Genomic DNA, 13,416 nt, shown 5'->3' on the forward strand with positions numbered 1-13,416 from the left:
CAGAAGTACAGCATCAGGAATCACACATTCCCAATGGCCACCCAAGAACCTTAGCCAGAACCAGTACCCAGGGACCTGATCTACCATAGGTATCCATCCTCATTTCTATTCCAGGCAAACACTCCTGGCAGCATCCATAGAGCCAATGGGTATAAACCTCTTTCATGGTGCTGATACTCATGGGGTCTTACATCATGGTCCTGATGCTCATGGGGTCCTACATCATGGTCCTGATACTCATGGGGTCCTACATCATGGTCCTGATGCTCATGGGGTCTTACATCATGGTCCTGATGATCATGGGATCTTACATTATGGTCCTGATGCTCATGGGGTCTTACATCATGGTGGTGATGCTCAAGGAGTCTTACATCATGGTGGTGATGCTCAAGGGGTCTTACATCATGGTGGTGGTACTGATCAAGGGGTCTTACATCATGGTGGTGATGCTCATGGGGTCTTATATCATGGTGGTGATGCTTATAGTGTTTTGTATCATGGTCCTGATTCGCATGGAATCTTATACCATAGTGGTGATGCTCATAGGGTCTTAAATCATGATGTAATATTCATAGGGTTTTACATCATGGTGCTGGTGTTCACAGGATTAATTGCAATGACAATGCTCACTAGGCCTCAGAGACTCTCTAGGCACTGTGTCATTGGCAGCCACAACTAGTCAGTCAGCATTCACGACAAAAATCACCCGGCTCCCCCTGAGAGAGAATGAAGCCTTGGATAGGTGAAGAATTCTGGAACTGGACATGCCCACATTACTTCCTGGGAAGGAGAAGCAGAGTTCACAGGGCTGTATCTTACCCATGAATCGGTAGAATACTTTGTGGGCTAACACTCCTGCACTGCCTAAGTTACTTTTCTATTGCTGTGATAAACACAGGACCAAGGCAACTTATAAAAGAAAGCATTTAATTTGGGGGTTCACAGTTCCAGAGGGCTAGAGTCCATGACCACATGGCAGAGAATATGGTAATGGGCACATAGCCATGACACTGGAACAGAAGCTAAAAGCTTACATATGACCCAAAAGCACCAGGCACAGAGAGGGAGGGAGAGAGAGAGAGAGAGAGAGAGAGAGAGAGAGAGAGAGACAGAGAGAGAGACAGAGAGAGACAGAGAGAGACAGAGAGAGAGACAGAGACAGACAGAGACAGACAGAGACAGACAGACAGACACAGAGACAGACAGACAGACAGACAGACAGACAGACAGACGCAGAGACAGACAGACAGACAGACAGACAGACACAGAGACAGACAGACAGAATGGCATTGGCTTTTGAAAATTCAAAGCCCATCCCTAGTGACATATCTCTTCCAATGATGCCACACACGCTTCATCTTTCCCATCCAGTTCCACCAGTTCAACCAGTCAAATATATGAGACTATGGGGATCATTCCCTTCAAACTGCCACATCCACCCACAAAGACATGAGGGCACCATCATTACTTTTGATGTGACCACTGGCTCCAATTTTCTCATCTTTCATGGCCCAGTAGTGCCTCACTGTCAAAGATGGCTGCCTTTAGTACTTCAGTCCTTCCTTGACTGTGAAAACCTGCTTTTCTGTCCCTTTGAGGCTGAGCCGCTCTATGACAGCTACATCCATAGGGTGAAGTAGAAGCGACCCCATCTTTCTATTAAGCCCTGATCTGCCATGGAAGTCATGGTGACCTTGCTAAGGAGACCACATGGAGAAAGAAAGCCCCAAAGGAAGAAGTCCTGTGGCCATAGAGAGAAAGAAAGAAGAGGTTTAGCCACCTTTGTGACCCAGCTAAACTCACCCTTCCCACTGCTCTCTGACAGGACCTCTCACTTAATAACAGAGCCTTCCTAGACCCTCTAGACCAGCCCAGTCACAAGCCGAATCCCACTTAGAGACCCAACAATCCCACATCAAGCAAAACGTTGCTCAGCCAAACTCTACCAAGATATCATGAGCCACAGAATCATGAGTTTATATAAAATGGCTGTTATAACCCATACATTTGAGATAAGGCTCTCTGAGATCAGCTGTGCTTAGGCCCCATTCACACCACCACAGGAACACTTCTCAGGGCTCTGGGTTCCCCATGCAAATCCTCTGGAGTCTTACCATATCCAGGACAGGACTGGACCCCCGATTTGGAATGATAAACCACAGTTCTGCTATCCCACAACCATGGCCTCTGCTCACTGCCAACCTCTCTCCTAGGCTGACGGCTACAAGTCCTCAGGAACTCAAGTTAATTACTGACTTTAAGACTCAAAGGTTCTAAGTGTTGTCTGTTTATTGTTCTATTTTTAAGGGCTACAAAGGGCAAATACCCCCCTCCTTCTGAGACTGGTGCCTTTGAGAGCGGCAGCCAGGGCCTGACCTACAGGCTGCCTTAGATAAGTCAGCCCCCAACCCCCACTCCTGCCATAGTCACGCTTGGTCTGCTAAAGTCATGTGTGGTTCTGAAGCTTAAAGGGCCTAACTACTACATTTGGCTTATATATAAGATGTGACTAGCTCAGGGTCAAGGGAAACAGTGACAAGTATAGGCAGCCTCTCACCTTGAGGGCCGGTTTAGGAGTGGTCTGTTTCCTCCTCCTCCCTCCCTGCGTGGACAGTGGAGGTGGGGAATACCAGGAAAGCACTTCCTGTCTCCTGCTGCTTGTGCATTTCCTTGAGGATCCCCTCGGTTTGGACACTGGTTTGGACACATATACCGTCAATGGTCGTGCTTTTTCTCTGAGTCTTCTCTTCCATTTACGTGTAGGGAATGTTCTAGTCTCAGGAAGCAGTATGAGAGATGCCGTGGACTTCAGAGAAATGGGGCCTAATGGGGCTCTCTTCTCTCAGTCTCTCTTTACAGCACAGGTTTACATGTGATTGTGTGTTCGCTCACATACGCCTGCCACTGTTGTCTGATTCCTCACCAGAGGCCCAAACCAACAGAGACCACTCCATCTCAGATCTGAGCCTCCAGAATTGCAAGATCAGTAAATTATCTCTGGGGCCAGTGAGATGGCTCATCAGGAGAAAGGCGCCTGCTGTGCAAGTTGACCACCTACCTTCCAGCCCCAGGACCTACAGGGTGGAAGGGAAAAATAAACGTGCAGATTGTCTTTCTGATCCATGAGAATGTCCCCCACCACGCATAAAATAAAATAAAAATTTAAATGTAATTCTCAGGACATTTAAAAATAAATAAAAAATAAATGGTTTATCTCTACTCGGTCATCTCAGGTATTTTATTGTAGTAACATTAAGCTAACTAATGCAGGTTTCTAGGGGACACTTCTTCCTAAGAAAGCTAATGTGGTCACTCCTCTACTTTAAACCTTCCCACCCCTGACACACACACACACACACACACACACACACACACACATTCACATACACTCACACATACACTCATACACACACGCACGCATGCACACACACATTCACATACACATACTCACACACATACATTCACATTCACATTCACATACACACACTCACACACACATACACACACGCATGCACATTCACATACACACACTCACACACACTTACATTCACATACATTCACATACATACACTCACACACACACACACTCACACACATACATTCACACACACATACATTCACATACATTCACATACACACATACATTCACATACACACACATACATTCACACACACATACATTCACACACACACACATTCACATACACTCACACACACATTCACACACACATACATTCACATACATTCACACACACACATATATTCACAGACACATTCACACACACATTCACATACATACACACACATTCACATACACACACATACATTCACAGACACACACACATTCACTACATACACATACACTCACACACACACATTCCCATACACACACACATACATTCACAGACACACACACATTCACATACATACACTCACACATACATTCACATACACACACTCACACACAGTAGCTTAGCAATTGTACATTTTCTGGTTAGTGGAGCGCCCTTTAATTAGGCAGAATAGCATGTTCTGCTGCAAAACCACAAGGCGTGGGGCTTACTGGGTTGGTTTCAGCAAAAAGGACAGTCCAGATCTCTCCGCCAAGATCTGTCACAGATGAACAGCTGCCTAGTCCCCGGCATCTGGAGAGGCCTCCTGGGCTGTGACCTCTGCTTGAATATCCAAGGGGACATCAAATAGCTCCTTTGACAACAGCTAATCCCATAGGCTGTAGCCTGGGAAAAGGCTTCCACGTGCACTTTTCATTACAAATGCTAATTCCCCGAGTGCTCTACCTGAAGCACTGCAAATACCCGTGGTAGTTTGAATAAAAATGGATCCCATGTTTAGGGGATGGCCCATAGGGAGTGGCATTATTAGGAGGCATGGCCTTGTTGGAGGAAGTGTGTATCATTCTCTCAAGGACCATGTCTGCCTTTGTGCCACCTTGCTTCTTGCATTGACAGTAATGAACTAAACCTGTAGCTAAAACTATAAGCCTGCCCCAATGAAATGCTCTCCTTTATAAGAGTTGCCAAGGTCACGGTGCCTCTTCACAGCAATGAAACCCTAGCTGAGACACAAGCTGTCTCCTTAACCACAGCAGTGATGCGGTGGAGCGAGGTTCACAGACCTTCTGTACTTATACACGAGGGAACTTGGGGGTCAGAGACATTTAGAAAGGGAGTTCAACTGAGGACACCAAACTGGGGGCTTCCCTTAATGCTTTATTTTCATAGTGGGAGAATGAAATTACTTATGAAAGAGAGGTTCCAGATTGATCTCCGCCTGATACCAGGTCGCAAGTCTGGACTTGGTTCAGCCACCATGCTGAACACTAGTACCCGGGTCTGACTGTGTGGTAGGCTTGGTGAGTCTCAGTCCCCTAATCTGATGGACGCACCCACTGCACCTGCAGCCTGGCTTTAGAAATGACTTTCAGAGAAGAGTTTTTATCACACCATGGAACCAAAATATTACTTGTCCCTTTAAAATATCTTGAAGGGTTCTAGAAGTCTGAAGGGAAAAAAAAAACAAAAAACAAAAAACAAAAAAACAAGCATAATCCAGGCCTAGAAAACAGCCAAGGAGAAGCAAACGCCCAGGCTCCTGCCACGCAGCCCTTCCCATGGCCCAGGGGAATTCATGGTTGGATCTGGATACCAAAAGTAAAGGGTATCCAGGGAACATGATTGTTCCCTACTATCCACTCCCATGCTATGCAATTCTGATTCACAATTGTGGGTGAATGGTATCTGAGATCAGAGTGGAGCGGGGCCAGGCAAGGCAGGGCCAGGGATTTAGATAAAAAGGTTGCAAAAGATAGGGTGGAAAAAGCCAGACCAAAATTGAAGAGATTGAACACAATCGGTACAATCTATACGGGCATGGCCTTCCCTGCCACCGGATTCTGGCAGCATTCCACCCATCTGAGAATGAGGGCCTCTGAGCTGCTGCCACTACTGGGAAGAGGTGAGATGGGGCCAGCGCACAGGGGACTGAGCAGGTTTCGAGTCAGCTAAGAATGAACAGCGCTGAGATGCTTTAGGCTTCTGGGACCAAATGTGAACTGGCAGTGGTCTCCCGTCTTCCTGCAGAGTGTATGCTAGTTTCCACAGGCTAGGTGCCTTTGCCACACTTCCTGAGGCTGGAAGTCACAGTGTCAGGGCCCCATGCTTCTCCTCAGTGTGCACACGTGTGCCGCAGAACGGGGTACCCCGGTGTCTTTCTTTACTACAAGAATCCCAGTCCTGTTGGATCAGAGTCCCACCCTTCTGACCTCCAAATCCAGTCAGACTGAGGGTAGAGCGTCATCACATGAACCTAGCAAACGGCAGGCTAGAACTCAGTTCTTTAACAACGGGAACAGGAGGTGAAGGTTGCTCTGCTTCTTAGTCAGCTTTCTCACTATGCTCTCTCCAGAGGTTTTTGCCATGTACTCTGCCTGTGCCAGGAGCTGCTCCTGATCTCCAACATGCCCATCTGCCAAATGGGTCACCAGGTTGGTTCTTCTCAGTACTGCTCCTTCCAATGGAATATAGCTTCAGTCCAGTCCTTGAGCTAGAGCCCCACTGTGAGAGACAAGCAGGTCAAATTCTGTGCCCACTGCCATTTCTTATTTATAGACTGAGGTGATTTCTATCCTTAATATATATTTTTTTAAACCCAGGGCCTTGCGCTTCCTAGGCAAGTGCTCTACCACTGAGCTAAATCCCCAACCCCTATCCTTAATATTTTAAACTACATTCGTTTGTCTATTTGTGTGTGCATACATGTGTGCTGTGGAGCACACATGGAGATCACTTGACTCAGATTTGGGTCTGTTTTAGGCTTTGTGGCAAGTGCATTGACTTGCTGAGCCAACTCATCTGTTTTCACTCCCCCAGCCCCCCTCTCTCCCTTTCTCTTTCAGAGGTTTTACCCTGCTCTGATTGACTTACAACTTACTAAGTAGACTAGGCTGGCCTTGAACTCATGAAGAATCACTTGCTTCTGCCTCCTTAAGTCCAGAATAAAGGCTTGTGCTTTCACACTCAGATAATTGAGGTTATTTCTTAATACATTACACTATGTGCTTTCTCCTAAAGGCAACTGAGAATCAGAACTGTGTCTGCTCTTCTCAAATACTCCAGAGCATATGGGAAATACACTGGTCAATCTATCCATCCGTCCATCGGTCCATCCATCCATGCATGCATCCATTCTTCTTGCAGGAAACATTTGCAGAACACTTGCTACATGAAGTCATTCCTCAGCTACGTGGGACTGACCTGCTTGGGAGCAAACCCAGCCGAGGTTCTCTCCTGGAACATTTACACTTCTAATCTTACCTTCCTGACCATATTTTCCCTTTGCTCTGATAATTTCATTTAAAAGATACCTACTGTCTTTTTCCCCTCCCAAACATATGAAGCTCACAAGGTTTCTTTGAGACAGGGTCTCACAGTGTAGTCCAGGCAGATCTAGAAATGACTATCTAGTCTGGGCTGACTCCACACTTACCAGCAACCCACATGCTTCAGACTCCCAAGTGCTAAGATTTTAGGCACGAGACACAATACTCAGTGTTCCAGTCTTGCTAAGTTATAATCTTATTAAACTATATGCTTTTATAAGAGCCAAATTTACTTTTTAAATTTTTTAGGGGGCCGGTAAAATAGCTTAGCTCAACGGTTCTCAAACTGTGGTCATGACTTTTTTTGGCAAGCACTGTCTCCAGAAAATATTTACATTACAATTCCTAACAGTAGCAAAATTACAGTTATAAAGTAGCAACATGAAAATAATTTTATGGTAGGGGTCACCACACCATAAGGAACTGTATTAAAGGGTCACAGCATTAGGGAGGTTGAGAAACACTGCCTTAGCTGTTAAAGGCACTTGAAGACCTGAGTTCAATGCTTGCAACTTGACCTGGTAGAAGCAGAGAACCGAGTCCTGCGATTCGGCCTCAGACCTATGCATGTGTGTTGTAGCACATGCTTAGCCATGGAGCGGTGTTTCTTATTGGCTTGCTCAGCCTGCTTTCTTATAGAACCCAGGACCACAAGCCCAGTGTTGGCCCCACCCACAATGGGTGGGGCCTTCCCCATCAATCACTCATTAAGAACAGTCAAGCAACTGGGAGGGCACGGGCCATCCTTCCCACTTCCTCTCTGTCCTAGCAGGCTGGGAACGGAATTCATAGCTGCTCCGCGGCACCCACCAGAGTCCTAGCCAGCATCCACGTGGGTATTTTTAAGATAGGCTGATTGTAAGGAAATTTTAATTGATATTTGTAATATACTAACCACATCCCTGGGTCAATACAAGGTAATTTCTATCTTCCCAAATCCCAGATAGTCTTTAAAAACAGCTTCTTTTTCTGTCTCCTCTTAGTGCACGTTCGTCAGCCACCTAGTTGGTGGTATTCCTCCATGTGCTAGCTACACTTTCATGCTTCCTTACAGGGCAGAGAGTAAACTTCCGGAAGGGATGGGGCTGACAGACAGTGAATATTCCTCATCCACAGGCTACAATCCAGGTTTATTTATGTCCAAGGTGATGTACTAGGCAGACATTCTCTCCCATTCTCACTTGCTTTTTACCTTTTAAATTCAGCCCTGTTTATAAAAACATGTGTTTTTTTCCCTTTAACTAGTGTGAATGGAATTCTTCTGTAGTCAAAAGAAATGTGATTTATGTTGCTAGAACATGCCCGTCTTTTAACATAGGGGAAAGCAGTTATAATTCAAACAGAAGAAGAGCTTCACATAATCAGAAGCAAAGGAGAAGGCTATTATGATACTTTTTATAACAGGAAGAATTTGCAGCCGGAATATTTGTGTCAAGCATTTGACATACAAAACCATCCAGTGCATATCCTGAGCTGAGTTAAAACTCACTGTTTAGCCAAAGACGACCTTGAGCTTCTCGTCACAAGTGAGTGCCAGGATGCCCAGTGTATGTGGCACTGGGATCTAACCCAGGCCCTCAGGCATGCTAGTCAAGCGCTCTACCCACTGAGCTACATCTTCAGCCCCTCGGTCTTTTTTTAAAAGACATCTTTCAAAGGCTCCTTTGTGGGGCTGCGGATTTAGCTCAGTGGTAGAGCGCTTACCTAGGAAGCCCAAGGCCCTGGGTTTGGTCCCCAGCTCCGAAAAAAAGAACCAAAAAAAAAAAAAAAAAAAGGCTCCTTTGTGAAATGGGAAGATGCATGTAATATTCTGGAGAAAAAGCAGTATACGAATTATAGAACATGGCCATAATTTTATAAGCATTGCATTTATAGGCCCACACCCGATACACATAGGGAAAAGATTAACAAGAGATAGCTTGATATCAATAGCATCTACACGTGGTAAAATTAAATTTACTTCGGTTTTTTTTTTTTATTTTTCTGCAATCTACACAGAGTGTGTAAAATGGACTCCTTTGGCGACATGAGCTGCACTGGGAACATGAGGATCACCCATTACTGTGGGGTCTGGCCCTTACCCCTCCTGTTCCTAGTGTTCAGAAAATATCCCGTTAAGTCATAATAAAGGCTGCATATCTTTAAAGAACCCTGTAATTCGGGCTTTCCGCAGAGTCCAACGGACGCTCTCCCCAATTACAGCAAAAGCTTGTCTGGAAGTGAAAAATGGATATTCCGTCATCCTGTTGAGAGAGGAGGGAGCCCTTCACTGCTCCAACATAGGGGTGGGCTGGGGAGCTCGGCTGGGGACCAGTTGTCATTTCCAAGGAGAACAGCGAGGGCTGTACACAGTCAAGCAACTGGGAGGGCATGGGCCATCCTTCCCACTTCCTCTCTGTCCTAGCAGGCTGGGAATGGAATTCACAGCCACTCCGCGGCACCCACCAGAGTCCTAGCCAGCATCCATGTGGGTATTTTTAACAAGGCATAAAACTTGCAATTCTATTAAAAACACATGTCTCTTGTTTCAAAGCACAGTTAGCAACAGACACTGCATATGGGCAAACATACCACCAACCAGGGGGACACTCTCATTCAATTCTGTTCTCCCATTCTGCATTTTTGGGGACTTTGTATCTTCCTTTATTTCCTGAAGAAATGCATTTCTTTTGGTGGTAATAAACTTGGAGAATTCCTCGTGTTTTTTTTTCCCTCCGAAATCCGGAAGAGATTGTACTACTGCTGACAAACACTCCCTGGGCCCATTTGTGCTATTACATCTCAGAATGAAGGCAAAGATTGATGGGGTAAAGTCTGAAATGTGAGAGGAATGGGGGAAGAGACAGCTGATGAGCCAGAGAGAGAGGACAAACCGGAACCCCAGACGCTGGAAGATCGGTTTTTGTTGCTATGCTGACTAGTTTTATGTCAACTTGACACAAGGTAGAGTCGTCAGAGAGAAGGGAGCCTCAATTGAGAAAATGCCTCTAAAAGATTGCGTGTAAGAAAGCCTGCAGGACATTTTCTTAATGCGTGATTGATGGGGAAGGCCCCACCCATTGTGGGTGGGGCCAACACTAGGCTGGTGGTCCTGGGTTCTATAAGAAAGCAGGCTGAGCAAACCATGGCGAGCAAGCCAATAAGAAACACCCCTCCACGGCTTCTGTATCAGCTCCTGCCTCTGAGTTCCTGCCCTGACTTCCTTCGATGATGGACGACCATGTGGAAGTGTCGGCCAAAATAAAGCCTTTCCTCCCCAACTTGCTTTGGACCTGGTGCTTCATCATAGCAATAGTGACCCTAACAAGACAGTTGTCCAAGCATCCAATTCAAGTCCATCTCATGCCAGTATCTGGGCTAGGGGTCCTGAGATGTGTCAGGGAAGTGTCCTTGGCCTCTTTAAAATAAGGGAAGTAGACAGGGAATATAGCTCAATGTAGAATGCTTGCCTAGCATGCGCAGGGCCCTAGAGCTCATGTGAACACAAGCAAAGATTTGGCTTGTCTTAAACTGTAAAGTGCATTCAGTGATAAAGACCCTGAGCCTGCTGTTAGACAGACCCAGCTGTAAATACAGTATTTACAGCATAACTTATCTAGACCTTAATTTTCCCATCTGTACAATGGAAAAACATTGCTGCTGACTGGTTTGTTCCTGGTATTTGCCTTTTCTGCCTCTGCATGGATGCAGGGGTGGGGCAGGGTGGGGCGGGGATCTTTATCCACCACTCCTCTATTAGTGGTACACTTATCTCCTGTAATCATCAAGAGATCCTGCAAGAGGGTAGCGATAATCACCCAGCATCTTAGCGTTGCTAAGAATGGCCTCCATGTCCAAGAGCCAATGTGTCATCCAGAACACGGGCTGTGCGGGAAGCCAGTTCCCCCTCACACAAATTACTAGGCACTTAAAAGCTTCCTCTCAAATCCTGATGCTCAAGATAGAGGAAAAGGCAGGGAAGGAACCTCCAGATCTGGTATTTTAGGCTGCAGAGAGGGAAACAGAAAGCTTTATTTATCTGGGCTCCCCAGCTTGCTAATTAACTTTCGGACTGGAAACTATTCTTGTGTCGGCGCCTGCACATCTTCTCATTATTAGAAAAACATCTGCTCGTCATCTCCATGGTTTCCGACAGCCAGAGAGGACCAGAGTTCCATTCCCAGATGCAAATGTGTGACATCAAAGCTGCCTAGAGCACTAGATCCACCCCTCCTTGTCTCTTACCCTAGAGGGCACAGGCTTTAGGAGATTAGAAAAGTTATTGGATTTTCTAAATAAAATCAAGTGAAGCTACAAGAAGCTTGAGCAGACACCTCTCTCTCTCTCTCTCTCTCTCTCTCTCTCTCTCTGTGTGTGTGTGTGTGTGTGTGTGTGTGTGTGCATGTGTGACACACACACTAGAGGCATGCTGTTGAATGGGTCAGGAGAAAGTACTTACCCATGCTTCAATTTGGTCACATAAAGTTTGGGCCACTGGATAGACATTTATGGGAGCATCCACCGGATGCTCAGTGCTGGAGGTTCATCATGGAGGAGAGAGAATTCATGTCCTGGACAGCAAGTGGTTCTCGAAGGACAACCATACCTGTTGTTGAGGCACAGTCAAGGGTTACTGCGTATAACCTGGCAATTGTGTCTCTAAGATAGAGGGGAGCCTGTGACACAGCAGTCCCTGGGAGACGGGGACACAAGCTCAGAGCAGTCTCAGCTCGCAGCACATCAGGATGACTCGTCTTCTCCCAACTGGGTCTAGGTAATCAATGGTACCTCTACCCAAGGCTGAAGGCTGTCCTAGCATTGAGGACTTCAATGCTAAACCCAGGCCAACCTGGCAGACTACGATGAGCTGACTGTGCTGCCTTCTTTCCCTTCTCCTCTTCTTTGTCCACCTTTTGCCACGAATATTAAACAGGTCAAATAGTTTTGCCTCCGTCTTCCTATTTATAAAGTGTGAAGAAAGCCAATCAGTCTCTCCCACAGGTGGTGAGATAGCCATGGGGCATGGCAAGGTGGGATGTGCTGGTACAAGGATCAGGGACACCGTGGGAGAACAAAGGAAGGGAGGCACATTTGAGCAGAGCCTTCAAATTCTACACTGACAACCAACGGAAACCAACTATTTAACTCATGGGCTCCTTCCACTCATCTGTCAAAGGCCCCCTCCTTTACAAGTCCTTCCTTGGCTCCAACCCCTCCTCTGTTTCCTTCCCCTCTGCCCCATCACTGTCTGAAGTTGGGCAGCAGCTTTACTTCCTGGCTCGCTTACTCCCTGGGGGCCCATCCCCCATCCCAGTGTGGAATGTTGGCTCACATCACATCCCCTCAAGTCTCATCCCCTCCTACCTCATGCAGCTATCCCTCAGTTTCAGTAAGTCCCTCCTCCATTGCTGTAGCCTCATCTTCAACTCCTTGAAAGTCAAGAGGTGTTTTTTCTATCACAGGGAACTGACTGGTAAAACGTCGTACAGCGCTTCTCCAAGCTTTTGGGGTGACATCTATATCAGCTTACCTGTGGGTAATTCCCACCCAAACTCCCAGTGAATGCTCAACACTGGGTGAGTACCAAGCCCTGTACAGAGCATGCTTTTCCCAATAGCTCCTTCCCCATGGTTGTACTCTATGCTCCCATTTTATGACTTTGGCATATTTGCCCTGCCAGCCTCATTACTTTTATGTTTGGGGCCTTGTTGTGTGACAAAACTTCTCCTGGGGAGACACAACACACACATCTCACTCCAGGTAGGGAGCCCATGATAGAAAAAAGTACAAAGACCACCAGAGTCCAACTTGGTAAAGCACGAGTTTTACTGGGGTTACTTACAGGGGCAGAAATTGCTCAAAAGCCCACTCCAGCATGGGTGACAGTTCACAAAGCTGGGAAGCTAGGGCACACTACAGCCTGCAGACAGCTCAACACATTGAAGTGTCCTTTCCAGGTGCCTTGGTCGATCTAAACCTCTTTCAGGCAACGGGTCTGGTCTTGGAATCTTCTTTGCAGCTCGGCTTGCCTGAGACTCTTCTTTCCTGCTTTGCTAGTCTGAGAAATGCTGAGAGTCCCTCTCAGACAAACCAAGCTACAAAAGAATGCCAAGCTGTAAAGAAGACTCCGAGACTCTAAGATTAGACCAGTGCCTAGGAAAGGTTACACCCACCAAGTCACTTAGAGCAGACAGTTTTCACCCTGCTGAGTGGTTCTGTAGGTTGAGCAGTGCACTCCAGGTTCCCAGCTTTGTGAGTTATCACCCATGCTGGGGGGACTTTGGTGATACAGCTGTCTTTAAGTAACTTCTGCTCCGGTAAATAACCCCTCACCCATACTCTTTTAAGTCACCCCAATAGAACTCATTGGTTCACCAAGGTGAACTTTGGTGGTATCCATACTTTGGTCTGTTGTGGGCTCCCTATTTGGGGTGTGTAACATCTCCCCAGGAAAAGTTTTGTAACACAACAGACCTATTATTTTAAAAAAATATTTTATTGAATATTTACACTACATGCAAATAATGTGTTTTAATCAA

General features: G+C 46.3%; 1 protein-coding gene across 2 annotated transcripts in view; it reads right to left on the minus strand.

The window, feature by feature from the left end:
* Positions 1 to 13,416, minus strand: part of Pdzd2 (PDZ domain containing 2) — a 386,938-nt gene that overhangs the window by 320,918 nt on the left and 52,604 nt on the right. Inside the window, exon 2 of one of the 2 annotated variants that reach the window (XM_087632881.1) lies at positions 11,337 to 11,483. The gene's annotated coding sequence lies outside the window, so the exon portion shown is untranslated. 2 annotated transcript variants of the gene reach the window in all.

Source organism: Rattus norvegicus, chromosome 2, assembly GCF_021556685.1.
Source record: "Rattus norvegicus strain SHRSP/BbbUtx chromosome 2, alternate assembly SHRSP_T2T, whole genome shotgun sequence".
Taxonomy (NCBI): Eukaryota; Metazoa; Chordata; class Mammalia; order Rodentia; family Muridae; genus Rattus; species Rattus norvegicus.